This window comes from Erithacus rubecula (genome assembly GCF_903797595.1).
Source record: "Erithacus rubecula genome assembly, chromosome: 11".
In the NCBI taxonomy this organism is placed as follows: Eukaryota; Metazoa; Chordata; class Aves; order Passeriformes; family Muscicapidae; genus Erithacus; species Erithacus rubecula.
Genome location: NC_136663.1, coordinates 7604875 through 7618314, shown reverse-complemented (window position 1 = coordinate 7618314; position 13440 = coordinate 7604875). Strand labels below are relative to the sequence as shown.

General features: G+C 40.3%; 1 protein-coding gene across 9 annotated transcripts in view; it reads left to right on the top strand.

Moving 5' to 3' along the window:
• The window catches only part of MCF2L2 (MCF.2 cell line derived transforming sequence-like 2), a gene marked incomplete at its 5' end in the record, with an annotated part of 148945 nt that overhangs the window by 93850 nt on the left and 41655 nt on the right, over window positions 1-13440 (top strand). The gene's annotated exons all lie outside the window — the stretch shown is intronic.

Here is a 13440-nt window from a genome sequence, read left to right as displayed (position 1 = left end):
AAAAGTAGAGCAAGGGTAAAACCTGAGCAGCTGATGATCCTGTGGAAGGATGTGTTGTTTTGCAATACAGGTTTTGCTTGGGAAGCTTCAAGGCCTAAGGAGTTTTTCACTGGATCTCTCCTTTCTCCTGTTGTGTGCCTTAGTATGACTTAAATACTTTATAGTACCCTTCCCAGATTTCTCTGTCTATTTTTTTTCTTCAGTAGGGCAAAATATAATTCTGTGCAATCTTCAGTTCACCTTAGAAGGAAAAGTTTGTAGGTCATTGTGGAAATTTGACGTGTTATTTGAGGAGTGTTTAAATAGCAATAGAAATAACCTTATAAACAAAAGATCATTCATTTTTCTTGCCAAAATGATAATTGTTGATTCCTTCCCTACTTCACAATTGTAGTTGAGTTTCTTTGTACATTATTCTTCTTGCTTGCTTTTAAGTATCATTTCTGCATTATCTGTGTCTGAATAATGCAGCTCCCAGAAAGTACAGCTTTAATGAGTCACAGTCTCAAAATCAGGCGATAACTTTAAAATTCAAGGTATGTTTATGGGGAAATATCATTCAGACATAATTGCAATATTTGAAGAACTGGGTCCATAGAAAACAGAGGTATTTCAATTATTGAACAAAAATGACTGTTTCTAATCAGCACTGCAAATAAACTGAGTTGTCTTACAGTTGTGTCTGCTTTTTTCCTGCAAAGTGACATCTGCTCAAAAGCCAACAACCCTTTTTGGGATATTATTCAATTTATGTTAAAACGTCAGTGTGGGGAAATGATTTGGTTGGGTGTTCTGTGGTGTGATTTTATGGCCGGAAATTCACAGATCTATTCTGAAAATGGTTTCACAATCTCTAAGCTCATTTAGGGCTGCTGCTGCACCTTTTGCTTTCTCCCCATCCCCTCCTCATGTAATCCCTTCGTACCTCTTTTACAGGGCTGGCAATTGAGCAGCTGATAAGACCTTATTTCTTTTTTCTTTTTTGTGAATTTGGTTTTGAGTTGGGTCAACTCCTCTTGCTCACCATTTTACCTGAGTGTGCATGCTGGTGTACACTCACTGTCAAATGTGAGGAAGGGGCAGGATGGAAAGGCTGGGACCATGCAAAGATACGTAGTTGTTCCTTTGTAGTTATGGACTGGATAAACTGATCAAGAAACTCCACCCAAAAAGGTGATGTTGGTAATCCCCATCAGATAGGAAACTGAATTTCCTGTAAATTTGGAATATTTTTCTGGTTGGCTTGCTTTGGATCTGATAAAGCTAGCATTTTTCTAGTCTGCCTCACAACAACGGCTGGGAGATTGTTGGGCAGTGATAGTGCTTCATTTTGAAAACAAGGAAGTATGACATCTGTTCCAGGACTTTCTGAACACAGTTTCACTCTTTTCATGGGATGACCCCCCAAATCTTGTGTGTGGTTTTGGTGTTCTCAGTGAATGGTCAATATGGCCCTGACAGAAATCACTTGCAAGCACATCTCAAAGTGATCAGTGTGCAGTGGCAGCAGTTACAGTGTTATTTATGTTTCATCTTCATTTAGGTCTATTACTGTTGAATAATAAAAAAATTGCAAGGCATTGGTGGTTTTGTACTCAGTTGAGCCATGTCACATAAGCAGAATAATCTCTTCTTTCTGAATTAAATCCTTATGAGACAGTGATCTCTCCTACATTTATATTCAGATAGAATTAACTTCATGAATTACCAGTTCCAGGGTTTGGTGTGTGGGGTATCATTTTTGTGACTTTAATGAAAGAGAGTCATGTTTAAGAATAAGGCTTGACCTCAGCTATCACCTATGGGTGGAACATTTCTGTACACATGCAAAATAGTCTCCAAGCATGTACACAGTCCAGACTCACTGCTTGTCCTCTGAACATTCACATAAAATTTGTTTTGCATACTGAGGAAACCTGAGGAGTATCCAGGATCACTTCTGCACACCAGCAGCCAGCTGTCACTTTGCATATTCACATCCTGGAGTGTGTAGCCTGTGTGCCTGAAGGTGTTTGTGCCTTTAAATGACAGGTTTCAACTGTGGATTTGGATATTATTTAAATCTAAGAATCCTTTAGGTTCAGTCTATCATATTATCTGGGTCAGTGTTATTGATCTAACAAGGACTGGGGACCTCCATAAATCAGTCTGTGCATCACTCTGAACGTGAGAGTAAGTTTATCACTAAATCATCAGGTTGTATGGGTAGAACAGGACAGCACTTCTGCCCTGGGTAAAGAATCAGAAGCTATTTTCAGAATGAGAATATTGTGCCAGATCCCTATTCTAAATCAGCAATAGCAAAGTTGTGCTGACATTAGGTCTGGGAATTGCTAAATTTAGGTGTGGACTGGTGTCAAAAATACTAGTAGCTCAGGGAGCGCTACTAAAAGCTTTGGTGTTCAAGAGCTTATTGTAATCATCAGAGCCATGTATGGCAGGAAAGAAATAAGCTTCCTGATTTCATTAGCTATTGGCCAAAGATGCAGAGCTTCTACAGGAGGCAGAGATAAATATTAGAATCATAGACTAGTGTGGGTTGAAATGGACCCAAAAATCTTATAGCGCAGCTCTTCTACCATGGCCAGAGAACTTTCAGTAGATCAGGTTGTTTAGAGCCCCATCCAGCTTGGCCTTGAATACTTTCAGGGATGAGTAATCCTCAGCATCTCTGGGCAACCTGTTCCAGTGCCTCACCACCCTCACAGTAAAGAATTTCCCCTGATATCTAATCTAAATCTGCCTTCAGCCAGTTTAAAACCATTACTCTTAGGCTTTGGTAAGTGCCTCTCTCTTTTGAGCTCCCTTTATATATTGAAAGGTCCTAAAAAGGTCTTCCCAAAGCCTTTTCTTTTCCAGACTGGACAACAATTTACCCCCTTTATATGGTATAAGTAAGATCCATTGCAAAGGTTTCCAGTCAGTGTGTATGTGGGATACATGTGTGATACAAGACTTCTGTTACAATTGAAAGAAGGTGATTTTGGTGAGTTTTACAGTAGGACCCCAACAGCATGTCTTTCCAGTCTAATTCCAGATTCATTAAAACTTCCAGCTGGTAGAGGGGAATAACTTGTGGAATCTACATTCTAAAAGACAAACCATGTTTTTGGGTTTATCAGTAGGCACAGGGAGCTGTTTTCTTTCACCAGACTTAATGAAAGTTCAGTCAGCAGGAGAAATTTCAAGAAGCCACAAGGCATTTCTTGTTTGCCATCATCTCTTTCAACTTTTACAAAATCTTTGTTTTCAGAGAAGTTTTCCTGTTGGGCAGATTGGCTCCAGCACTTACAAGTCTAATTACAGCCTAAAGGGTTGGGAAGATCTTTGAAGTGAAGTGTATGCTGCCATGTAGGGAGATCTGACTGCTGATAGAAATCTGTGGAGAATAGCAAGGGGAGAGTTCCAAATATTTCTGGGAACTGGAAAAATTATTATGAACAGGAGAAAAAAAATCTTATTGTTACAATGCAGTAGATGACTGAGTATTATGGAGGCTTCCTGAAGTCCTTGTGTTCTTGCTCCCAAAGAGTCTGGGAGGTAGAGGAAAGCTGAAAAAAACACTCTCAATGTGTTGTCTTACAAAATTTGCACTTAATCGAATATGAAAGACCATTAAGCAGTCACTTCTGCTATTATCTTTCATACCTGCTTGCTATTGGATACTAAGGTTATTTTAATGCTCTTCAGAAATTCCAAGAATTCCTCAACATGTTTTCTGTGCAGTTGTTCTGCTGCCTGTTGGCTCTGGGCAGGCTCCTGGAATGCAGCTGCCACATGCACACCTTGGATGGTTGGTTTGGTTCAGGCACAGAGATATCTTCTGTGTACCATGTCACAGAAATGCATGTGCTCCACTTGAAAAGCACTGAAAATTTCTGCAAGCACATGAGCAGCAATCTTCCTCCTCTTCCTCTGCCTATCCAGGGCAGTAATAAAGGTCTGCTCCTTCACTCCAACTCAGGGTTTGCAGAACACATGCAAAGAAAGGCAGCTTGTGTTGGCTTAGGACTGGATGCATCTTCTCTGAAGAATCCCATGTGGACTTGAAGTTTTATGTTTGTTTCTCTCCTAACTGCAGCTTTTTCATCTCTCCATAAAAACCTGACTTTGCTCTGACATGGCAGGTTGACAATCTTTGGCCTTTATATATTTGCATGAAGGACACCTCAAAATCCCAGGTAATACAGGCACAAGCCAAGGAGCAGAGGAAACTAGCCCTGTTATAAGTGCCAAGGTGATGGATGGAGAAGGAGAAGAAGAGGAACTGGTGTGATTTTATACCACCTCAATTTAGGTGCTGCTGCTTTCTCTGTAAAGAGTCTCCTGTCTGGGAAACCACTAAACAAACCAGGAGCAATCACACCTCTCAGAGTGCAAAATTCTCCAGACAGCTGCCAAAGCCTTCCCTTTGCACATTCACACCAGTTTCAATGGAATCTGTTTTTAAACTCTAGTTAAAAACAAGCAGCTCCTGTGTGTCAGTTATCTCATGAAGGAGTTCTGAGCACTCCACACAGTTATTCACAACAGCACAAAGATCACATCATGTTGCCTAATCAGATGTCAGTGACTTACACCCACACTGAGCTGATCCAAATAATTGCATGGTTTGCAGGACAGCAGCAAACAGGACAGAGCAGATGGGAGATCACTCAGTCCCATGTAGTGAGTGATTGAATGGAGCAGTGATTTATCAATTGCACTGTGCAGTAAATCACTGCTGACTTTACTTCCTGCATTTAACAAGCTGCTCATTAAGTAGGAATTTAATAACTAGGTTTGGAAGATTTGCAACGTAATCATGTTTAGAATTTTGTATTCACTTCTGAAAATTCCTGTGGATTTTTTCATCCAGTAGGAACATTCTTTCTTTTTAAGAGTCTAGAAAGGAATTCTCTTTTACATAACATGACTAGTCTGTCCAGCAGCTCCTCTGTAGACTCTGCAAAGTTCCTGTGCATATGCAGATTATTCAATACACTGTTGCTGATCTTTCTCTGTAACCTCTAGTTGGAGGACACTGATACTTTACTTGCATTTCTAGTTGTTACAAATCTGTCTTCAAATACTGTTCCCTGGTTAATAGCCATGTTGGACAAACTGGCATGGACAGTCTTGCTTTCCTGGCACCTGACCTGCATTAGACCTAAACACTGTGACCCTGACCATGCTCTTCTTGGTTCAAGTGCCTAAGTTCTATTTGCCTGTGCTGGCTCTCCCAGCAGTGGGTCAGGCCAGGTTTCCTGTGTGAGCAAAGAACACCAACAGCTCCAATCTGTGGAACAGCTGTGCCTGGTGTAGTGCTCTCACCTGTGCCAGGCAGCTCTGCAGCTCTAACTGCAAACACTGGAGTGGCAAAACAAGGCATTTCCCACATAGGCAAGGCTTATGTAACACCTGCAGCAGCCACTGAGGCTGATAAACCAAGTTCCCTGTTCTTCTGGGGAGAAAAGGACAGGAATGGCTGTTGTGGATGTCCCATTGTATTATTTTGGACATTCCCCATTAGCAGTGGCTTAGAGAAAAAAGTAAGAAACCCAAATGTGACAATATCCTTCCAGTTTCATGCAATCTGCAATTGTGAGAGCTTCCCTCTGAATTTCCTACTGAGTAAAGTGGCCTTCTGAACACATTCTCTAGCTGGAGTCTATCTGACAGTTATCTAAAGTTTCTTTCTAAGCTTGGAATATCTTCCAAGAGTGTCTCTCCCTGTTTCTCTAAGTTTATCATTAAATTCTGCAAGCAGTGGTTTGGGGTGGGGCAAACAGGGTTGCCCAAAGTGTAGCTTAGTAAGTGGATGTAGGTGCTGCTGAGAGCTGTGATTCCCCCTCCCTGCTGGGTGGAGTGTGGTGGCAGCAGATGGCAGGATCCTTGCCTGCCCCTCTGGCCCAGATTACTGCGGCTGAGGAAGCATGACACACAAAAAAGGGATGTTTGTCCTCACCGTGGCAGTTCACAAGCTACTGACTGATGTAAATGTGCCAACAAAAGATTAACTAAAGCATAATATGTGTTCCAGCTACTCTCATAAACTCCATTTGAGCTCATCAGAATCTTCTTTCCCCGTTCCATTGCCGTTGTCACTAACTGTTGTGCTGTTGTAACTAACACCTGGGTTTATTTCTCCTGGGCCCCAAAGAATACTGAGTCTTGAAGATGTGGCCCAAGACACACTAGAGTTTGGACTGGAGGACCATAGATTGTAAATCTGGTACAATGCTGTGTCCTTTTAAAGGAAAAAGCAGACTTTTCAGGATGGAGTTTCCTTAGGGTCATATCTCAGACTGAAATCATAGAACCATAGAGTTATTTCAGTTGGAAAAAATCTTTAAGATCATCAAGTCCAGCTGTTACCCCAGCACTGCCAAGGCCACCACCAAAACCTTGTCCCCAGGTGCCACATCTACACAACTTTTAAATAACTTCAGGGATGGTGACTCTACCACTTTCCCAGGCATCCTGTTCAGTGCTTGAAATACAGACTCTCAAAGGATGAGGCATCATCACCAAACCTATCCTCTCATTTCCAAATGCAACATGAATTTCCCTGGTCATCTGTCTCCAACATAAACTCAGACCTGTCTGTAAGATTAATTATTATTATTAATTTTACTAATAAAATTCTTCATTCTACCTAAATGGCATTAGTAAGTCTTGCAGAACAAAACTATCAAAGGCAGATCTGCCATGAGAGTCAAAACCAATGATGCTCTTCTCCTGAAGAAGTTGGCCCTTCAGGATAGAACCTGTGTTGCCATTTGCATGGAGTAAACAATAATTTTGTGTTAAGCCTTTGCATCCCAATTGAAAGTGGCTCTGTACAGCAGAAAATATCCTTGCAGGGACAGGCAGGGGATGAGTGAGTACCACAGGCATGAGACATGCAAGTCAGAGCACTGTCAGAGATGCTCTGCAGTAAGAGATTGGGTGGTGTGGGAATTTGTAGGGAACAGAGTCACATGTGCCCAAATCCTCTGTCCCACCAAGACACCTGAGATACCCACCAAGGACATCCACCCAAGACTACAGAGAACTTTGGAGAGAGGCTGTGGCCATGGTTTAGGTTTAGGTTTAGGTTTAGGTTTAGGTTTAGGTTTAGGTTTAGGTTTAGGTTTACTTAGATCCTGAGCTCTAGCAGTCAGCATTAATTTTCAGTGTAAACAGTATCCGATAAGTTTCCTTTAACCTACTTCTGAGTTTTATATTGCTGGTCTTGTCTGTCTGAAAGTTTTGGGGTTTTACCACTGTAACTTTTGCTGTTATGGAAAAAGTACTTTACCACCCTGTGGGAAAATCCACGGTGTTGTCAGCCCTTATCAGATCTCTTGCTTAATGAGGTCAATTGGTATTTGGATATTGTTGTATCTACAAAGGAAAGGAAAAAGGATGCAGCATGTAATCTGAAAGTAGTTGCTGTCTTAAAAGTCAGAGTGGGCATAGAAAAAATATGGGGTTTTTTTTGTTTTTTTGGTTTTTTTTTTAGAAATCAGAAACTATTATATATCTAGACAATTTTTACCTGCTCTATTTTCAACTTTTAAGAAAAAGGCAGCCAGAAAGAAATTACTAGCAGGACACAAAAACACCATGAATTTCCCGCACAAGGACATGCAAAATCTAAAGTGCATCATTTCAGAAGCCTTATCTTTTGAATATCAGCTGTGACTGATACACACACACATATATATCTCACTGATATATACATATATGATATATATTCATAGCGTATGTTCTAATCATTACTGGACAAAAACAAGTATGAGAGTAAATGTCAGTGTTACTATATTAATTACCTTTACTTTTATGCATATGTTTGTATTTCTACATTTAAAAAGCAATCAGCTTCCTTTGTTGGATGGTAAACTTAAGTACCCCTACTGGCTTTAGTTCAGCAGATCAAATCCTTAATCAAGTGTAGGGAAGAATTATATCTTTCTCCTCTGTTCTCAGTTTAAATCCTTTATGCTACATGGTTTGTCGCTGTACTAGATCTGCCTGGCCCCAGGAAATCACCACATTTTCTTTTGACTGGGTTATATTTCTAAAGAAGAATGCTGAACTGAGTAATTAAGTTAATTCTGTGGCTTGCATGTAAATACTCATGATCTGAAGCAAACAAAGTAATTACATGAAAGTTTGCACAGTGTGGGAGCAACCTGTTAACCTGCAGTGTCTCAGTTACATCAGATATTTCACAAGCATGTGTGTGTAGTAGTTTCTATGGATCTTAATTTACTACCAACCTACTATAATCTGATATAATACAACCTATTACTAATAACCTGTAGTAATTACACTATTTTTGTGTATAAATTATTCACCTGCTCTTAGCAAATTGATTACTCAATGCTGATATATCACAGAGCAAAATGTATCTTTATCACCAAGTAGAAACAGTGCAGCTGGAAGATTAAAACCAAAATCACCACGGGCTCCTGATGGGTAGTTCACAAATATGGGTAGTTGACAAAATATGTACACAGCTATTGTGTTCGTTTTTTTGGCTCACAGTAAGGACCAGTCTGTAGCATCAACATTGTCTAAAGATAGCTCAAATTTGGGTTCAGACATCTTCTCAGTGTAGATGCACAGCTGAGATGAGAAACAACTCCTATGTGACTTTTAGTCCTCTATTCATATTATTCCTTTCTGTAGGTGATTTAATTAATTTACCTCTCCATTAACAACTATGCTCTGGTTCGTCTAATGTAGGTCAACTAATTAAGATATATAAAAATATTTCCCCAAGGTCGTTTGTTTTGGGAACAATGAATGTGGGACAATTCCTTTTATGTGAAGAGTTCAGATAATTTCAGAAGAAGCAAAATATTGTAAATGGTGACTTTGATGGTGAAATATATTTCTAACAAAGATGCAGTCCTACTCCTCAGAAGAAATTCCATAAGAGCTGGAGAAATCCATTTGACATTGCAACAGGCAATTACAATAACTTCAGTAAAGGACACTAATTTTGAGATGGGGTGGAGTGTACTACCTAAATCTCTTATGCTTCTCAAAGTTACTTAGTTGGGTTTTGTTTGCAGCCCTGAAATGTACTTTAAAAACAATCATTCTTTCAAGGCATTGCTCTCATTGGAAAAAAAAAAATGGAGTACGTGGCAGAGAAATCAGAACTATTTTCTATCAACTAACAAATACCAAATACTGTATCAACTAACAATGAGTTCTGTTGAAACAAATGTTCTTACGTCCAGAATGATCTTTTATTCCACTTTAGGTAAAGTACAGCAACTGACTCATTACTCAAATTTAATTTGAACTGTTGCACAACCTCAATTGAGAATACTTTTCAACTGAAAAAGGCCTTTTTAGCCCTGTGAGAAGAAAAGAAAATCCTTTTAAATGCAGTTTTGTGGGTGGAATGGAAGATGCTTCTACTCAGTTACTGACATGTTGTCATTTCATTCTGTAGCACTGAGATAATTTTGAGATTTTATGATTAGACCACTCAGAATTTCTTGTAGAGATTTCTAATTTGAAACTGGTTGTGATATTTATTGCTGATTCTGTTTCTACTGCAATAGTGAGACTTTCATCATATACTACCTACAAAGAAGGTACCAAAGATTACAAACAAAAAACAGTTTTGTTAAATTTATTTACATTCAGAAATAGAAATTTCACAATATTTAGAACTAGCCAGAGTGCTGGACCAGGGAGGTTTTTATCAGTGTGCTAATTTTTGCAAGCCAATAAATTATTCACTCTGACTTCCTTTAAGTCCAAGTCTATTCAGTATTGATACTTCTGTGTTTTGTTTCCTTTGCACTGCACACAAGTTATTTCAGTCCTTTCTATTGTGTTTGAAGCCTTAGGTATTAAAAGAGCCAGTATTTTCAATTTAAGTTGCTCTCTATATTAGATATATTTATAAAAGTGCTCGAGTGCTCTTTAAAATTAATTTATTAAATTAAATATTTTGCTCTTGCATACCCATTTTCTGCTGTTCTGGCTGTTGAAAATGCTCCTGTTAAATCTACTAGGCATTATGTATTTTTGTAAGACAGATATGGAGAGCTCCTGCATGAGTGCCATTTCTGCTGGTTCCACACCTGTCATGCAGTCAGGTTTTCTGCAGCACTATAATTTTGGAGCACCAGTTATGATTTATGCTTGGAGTTCTTTTCAGAAAAGCTCACTGGTTTAATTCTAATTGGTGGCTTCAATTTCTCTTCTGGGAGAAGTCTCCTTATCAGGACAGGCACCTGTGATAGCAAATCCTGGCAGAGAAACAGGATCTGTGAGTGGAGGTGAGCCAATGAGTTTGTTAGAGAAACACAGCTATGGAAACAAAAATCCTGAATTAGTTTATATTGTCATCTGAGCAGGATGCACAAATAGTAACTGTATGAGGACAATGCAATCGAGATTTAGCCAGAGGAGATATTAATAGGTTGTGGTAATCTCTAGATAATATTCCTGCTTAGTGTTTCATTATATTTGATGGGGTTTTTAAAGGCAGCACATATCACAGCAGAGAAACCATCCTATCAAAATTATTGTGACAGAGACGTGCAGAATGACCTGACACTGCTGGGGAGCTTGGCCAGCCATTCAATTAGGCCTCTTTCTCCTTCTGTTATTAAAGAAGGAGGAAAGAGTTACTGAGATGAAATGGTCTGATATGTGTCTGCTTCATGGTCACTGGGGTGAGGACCTTCTAGAAGCAGTTACCCAAAGAAGCCAGCTCAGATAAATACCAATTGGCAAGGTTTTGTTGCAACAAAACAATACAGTGCAGGGTGAGCTTATAGCAACAACACTGCTAATTGCTATTTGCACAGTCCAAAGTGATACAAACAGCTACCTTTGATCTAAATACCAACACAGGCAGCAGCTGATAGAGAAATGCATCTCTAAAAGCCAAGGGTGATAATTAATACCAGAGTTTACCTCAGTTTCAAGGCTGTATTTACAGCCTTGGCTAAAAACAAGGCTTTCCCCAGTGCTTTGTTGTGCATTGCAACTTCTATATTCTCACCCTTGCTGAGGAGCTTCCTCTGTGAAATAATTTTTTTTCTTCACAACAGTATGGCATGACTAACTTGCCAGAGACAGCGCTATGGACAAAGCAAACAAATAGTTTTCTTTTTGGTTTCTCCTTTCTTATCATCCATATTGTGCTGGCACTTCAGGACTTGTCTAAGCTTGAGTGGTGGAAAGTGGCTCAATACATGAGATCTCAGTGCTGCAGGGCCACAGGATATCGGGGCTGCTGAAGTGAGAAAAACCTGCTCAAATGCCAGCTCTGTAAAATCCCCCTTGTGGGATATGTGGTCTTGCTGTAGCTAAGGCTACAGTGTTTCCTTAGAAACCCAGATCAATCATTTAAGCAAGTGTGAGCTAGTTCATGCACAGTATTTGCGTTTCATACCAAGAAGTTTCCTTTGCTGGAGGAACATCTGACACCATCCTATCAGTGAGTCTGTGTGTGGTCTCTGCCACAAACTCACCCTAATTCTGGGTCCTGCCATGCACAGGGCTCTGCCAGGTCAGTGGTGGCTGAGCTCCCTCTGCTAGGACCCCTCCCCCTGAGCAGTTTCACATCACTACTACCATGTCAGGAAAGCTACTGGGGCAGGTATTGCTGGAACCAGAATATTCTGGCTTTGGCTAACTCTGCTGGCTTGGTGAAAGTCTCTTTCACCAGGGAAGCAGCAAGTATACCCGAGTGGAATGAAGTTTTTCCAGCAACAAGGATCCTACAGATAGGACCTTAGGGATATCTTGGATTCTGGTTCTTTACCATCCCTGCTGAGATGGCCTGTTTACTTGGGAATGATCCTGGTGAGGAGTTACCTTTGTGAGAACTGCCCATAAACTTCAGCCATCTCAGAGTTTTGTTGTGTTTGGACTGCTGCCATGCAAACCTCAAATCCTTGTAAAATTTCTCTGAAATGAATGAACAATACAGTGTGGAAGTTTTCCCCTGCCTCTTTACCTCACACATCTCAGTTACACTAGAAATGACTTCTAACTTAGTAATCCAGGGAGTGGGAAGAGCTGCCTGTGGCAATAGTCCTGTTAACTGCTGCCTCATGTTTTTGTTAAATGTGATCCTGGCAGCAGGTGTGTGCTGAGTCCCCCTCATTGCCCATGACAGACACAGAGAAGCTCTGAACCTGGCACAATCAGCAATGGAACATTTTGGGGGGGTCCCAAACTGGGGACACCTGATAGGGAGGAGAGAGAGTCCCCAGGAGCCCACAGCCAGTGCAAGATGGTCAATGGGACCTGAGTGTGGCCTGGGGAACACTGGTACAGCCCTCATCCACTGTCCTACCTTATGCTAGACACTGCAATTTAAGGCATTATGTCAAGACGGCTATGAAATCCCAGCCATTTTATAACAAAATTTGAAACACCAGTTGCACATAGGGTCTAGTTTTCTCAGTATTTATGATGTTTCTTAAGAAGTGGTCCATAAAGGAGTTATAGCCTTTGAGACCTGAATAAGTGGTCCCCAGCTTGCCTAGAAAACCACATTTCCTTGAAAAAGCACTGAGGAAATCCAAAGGAAACCAGTGAATCTATTGTAGTAGCCTAGTAATGCATTAGTCAGTAAGTTTGCATTTCAAACTGCAAGCTGAAATATGGCTATTTTATTTTCAAATGCTTGGCCAAACCATTCAAAGAAGGCTTTATCAGAAGTGCAATTGTTTTGTTAAAAAAAAAAGGACATCATAAAAATTGTGAAGAATGAGGAAATCCCCTTGCAGTGGATGCAACAGTGCAGATGTGACTCATGTTCTCAAGGGCTGGTGGTGTGACACACCAAGCAGGCAGCCAGGCACAGGCAGGGAGTGCAGGGACACGCTGGATGGATGCACGTGCTGGTGCTGATGCCAGCAGCTGCCTACACTTTGCTGGCCTCAGGTTGTGTGCTGCTTATGGCTGGCCACACTCCAGATCCTCTAGACATTATTCCCTAGTGTCCTTCTGGGATGTGTTTTGGCTTGGGGTAGCTGTGCTTAAAGACTCGAGAAGCACAGGCCAGGAAGAGAACACCAGGTACTTTGTGCTTTCCTGCTGCTCAAACCTCTGCAGGAGCTACCCTGAAAAGTTTGCTCATGACAGTACCAAAGGCAACACTTTCTTGATAGTATGGGACATTGGATGCATAAAAACATGAGAGATCTAATGCAATTTTATTTTAAAATCTAATTAGTTATTTGTCCAAAAGTGAATTGGTTACATTCATGTTTCTGTGAAATAAGTCAGCCATCCTCAAGATATATGTCTTCAAGTTACCTAGGAGCATTAAACTAATATGAGAAATGAAAAGTCCAAAACATAGTAAAAATATTTTACTCTAACCTACTTTTATGTTTTCAGACTTCTCACATCATGCTGTTGCCTGTTTTTGCATTGTATTAAAGGATGGAAGTCTAGATTTTGTTTATTTTGTAAAATAAA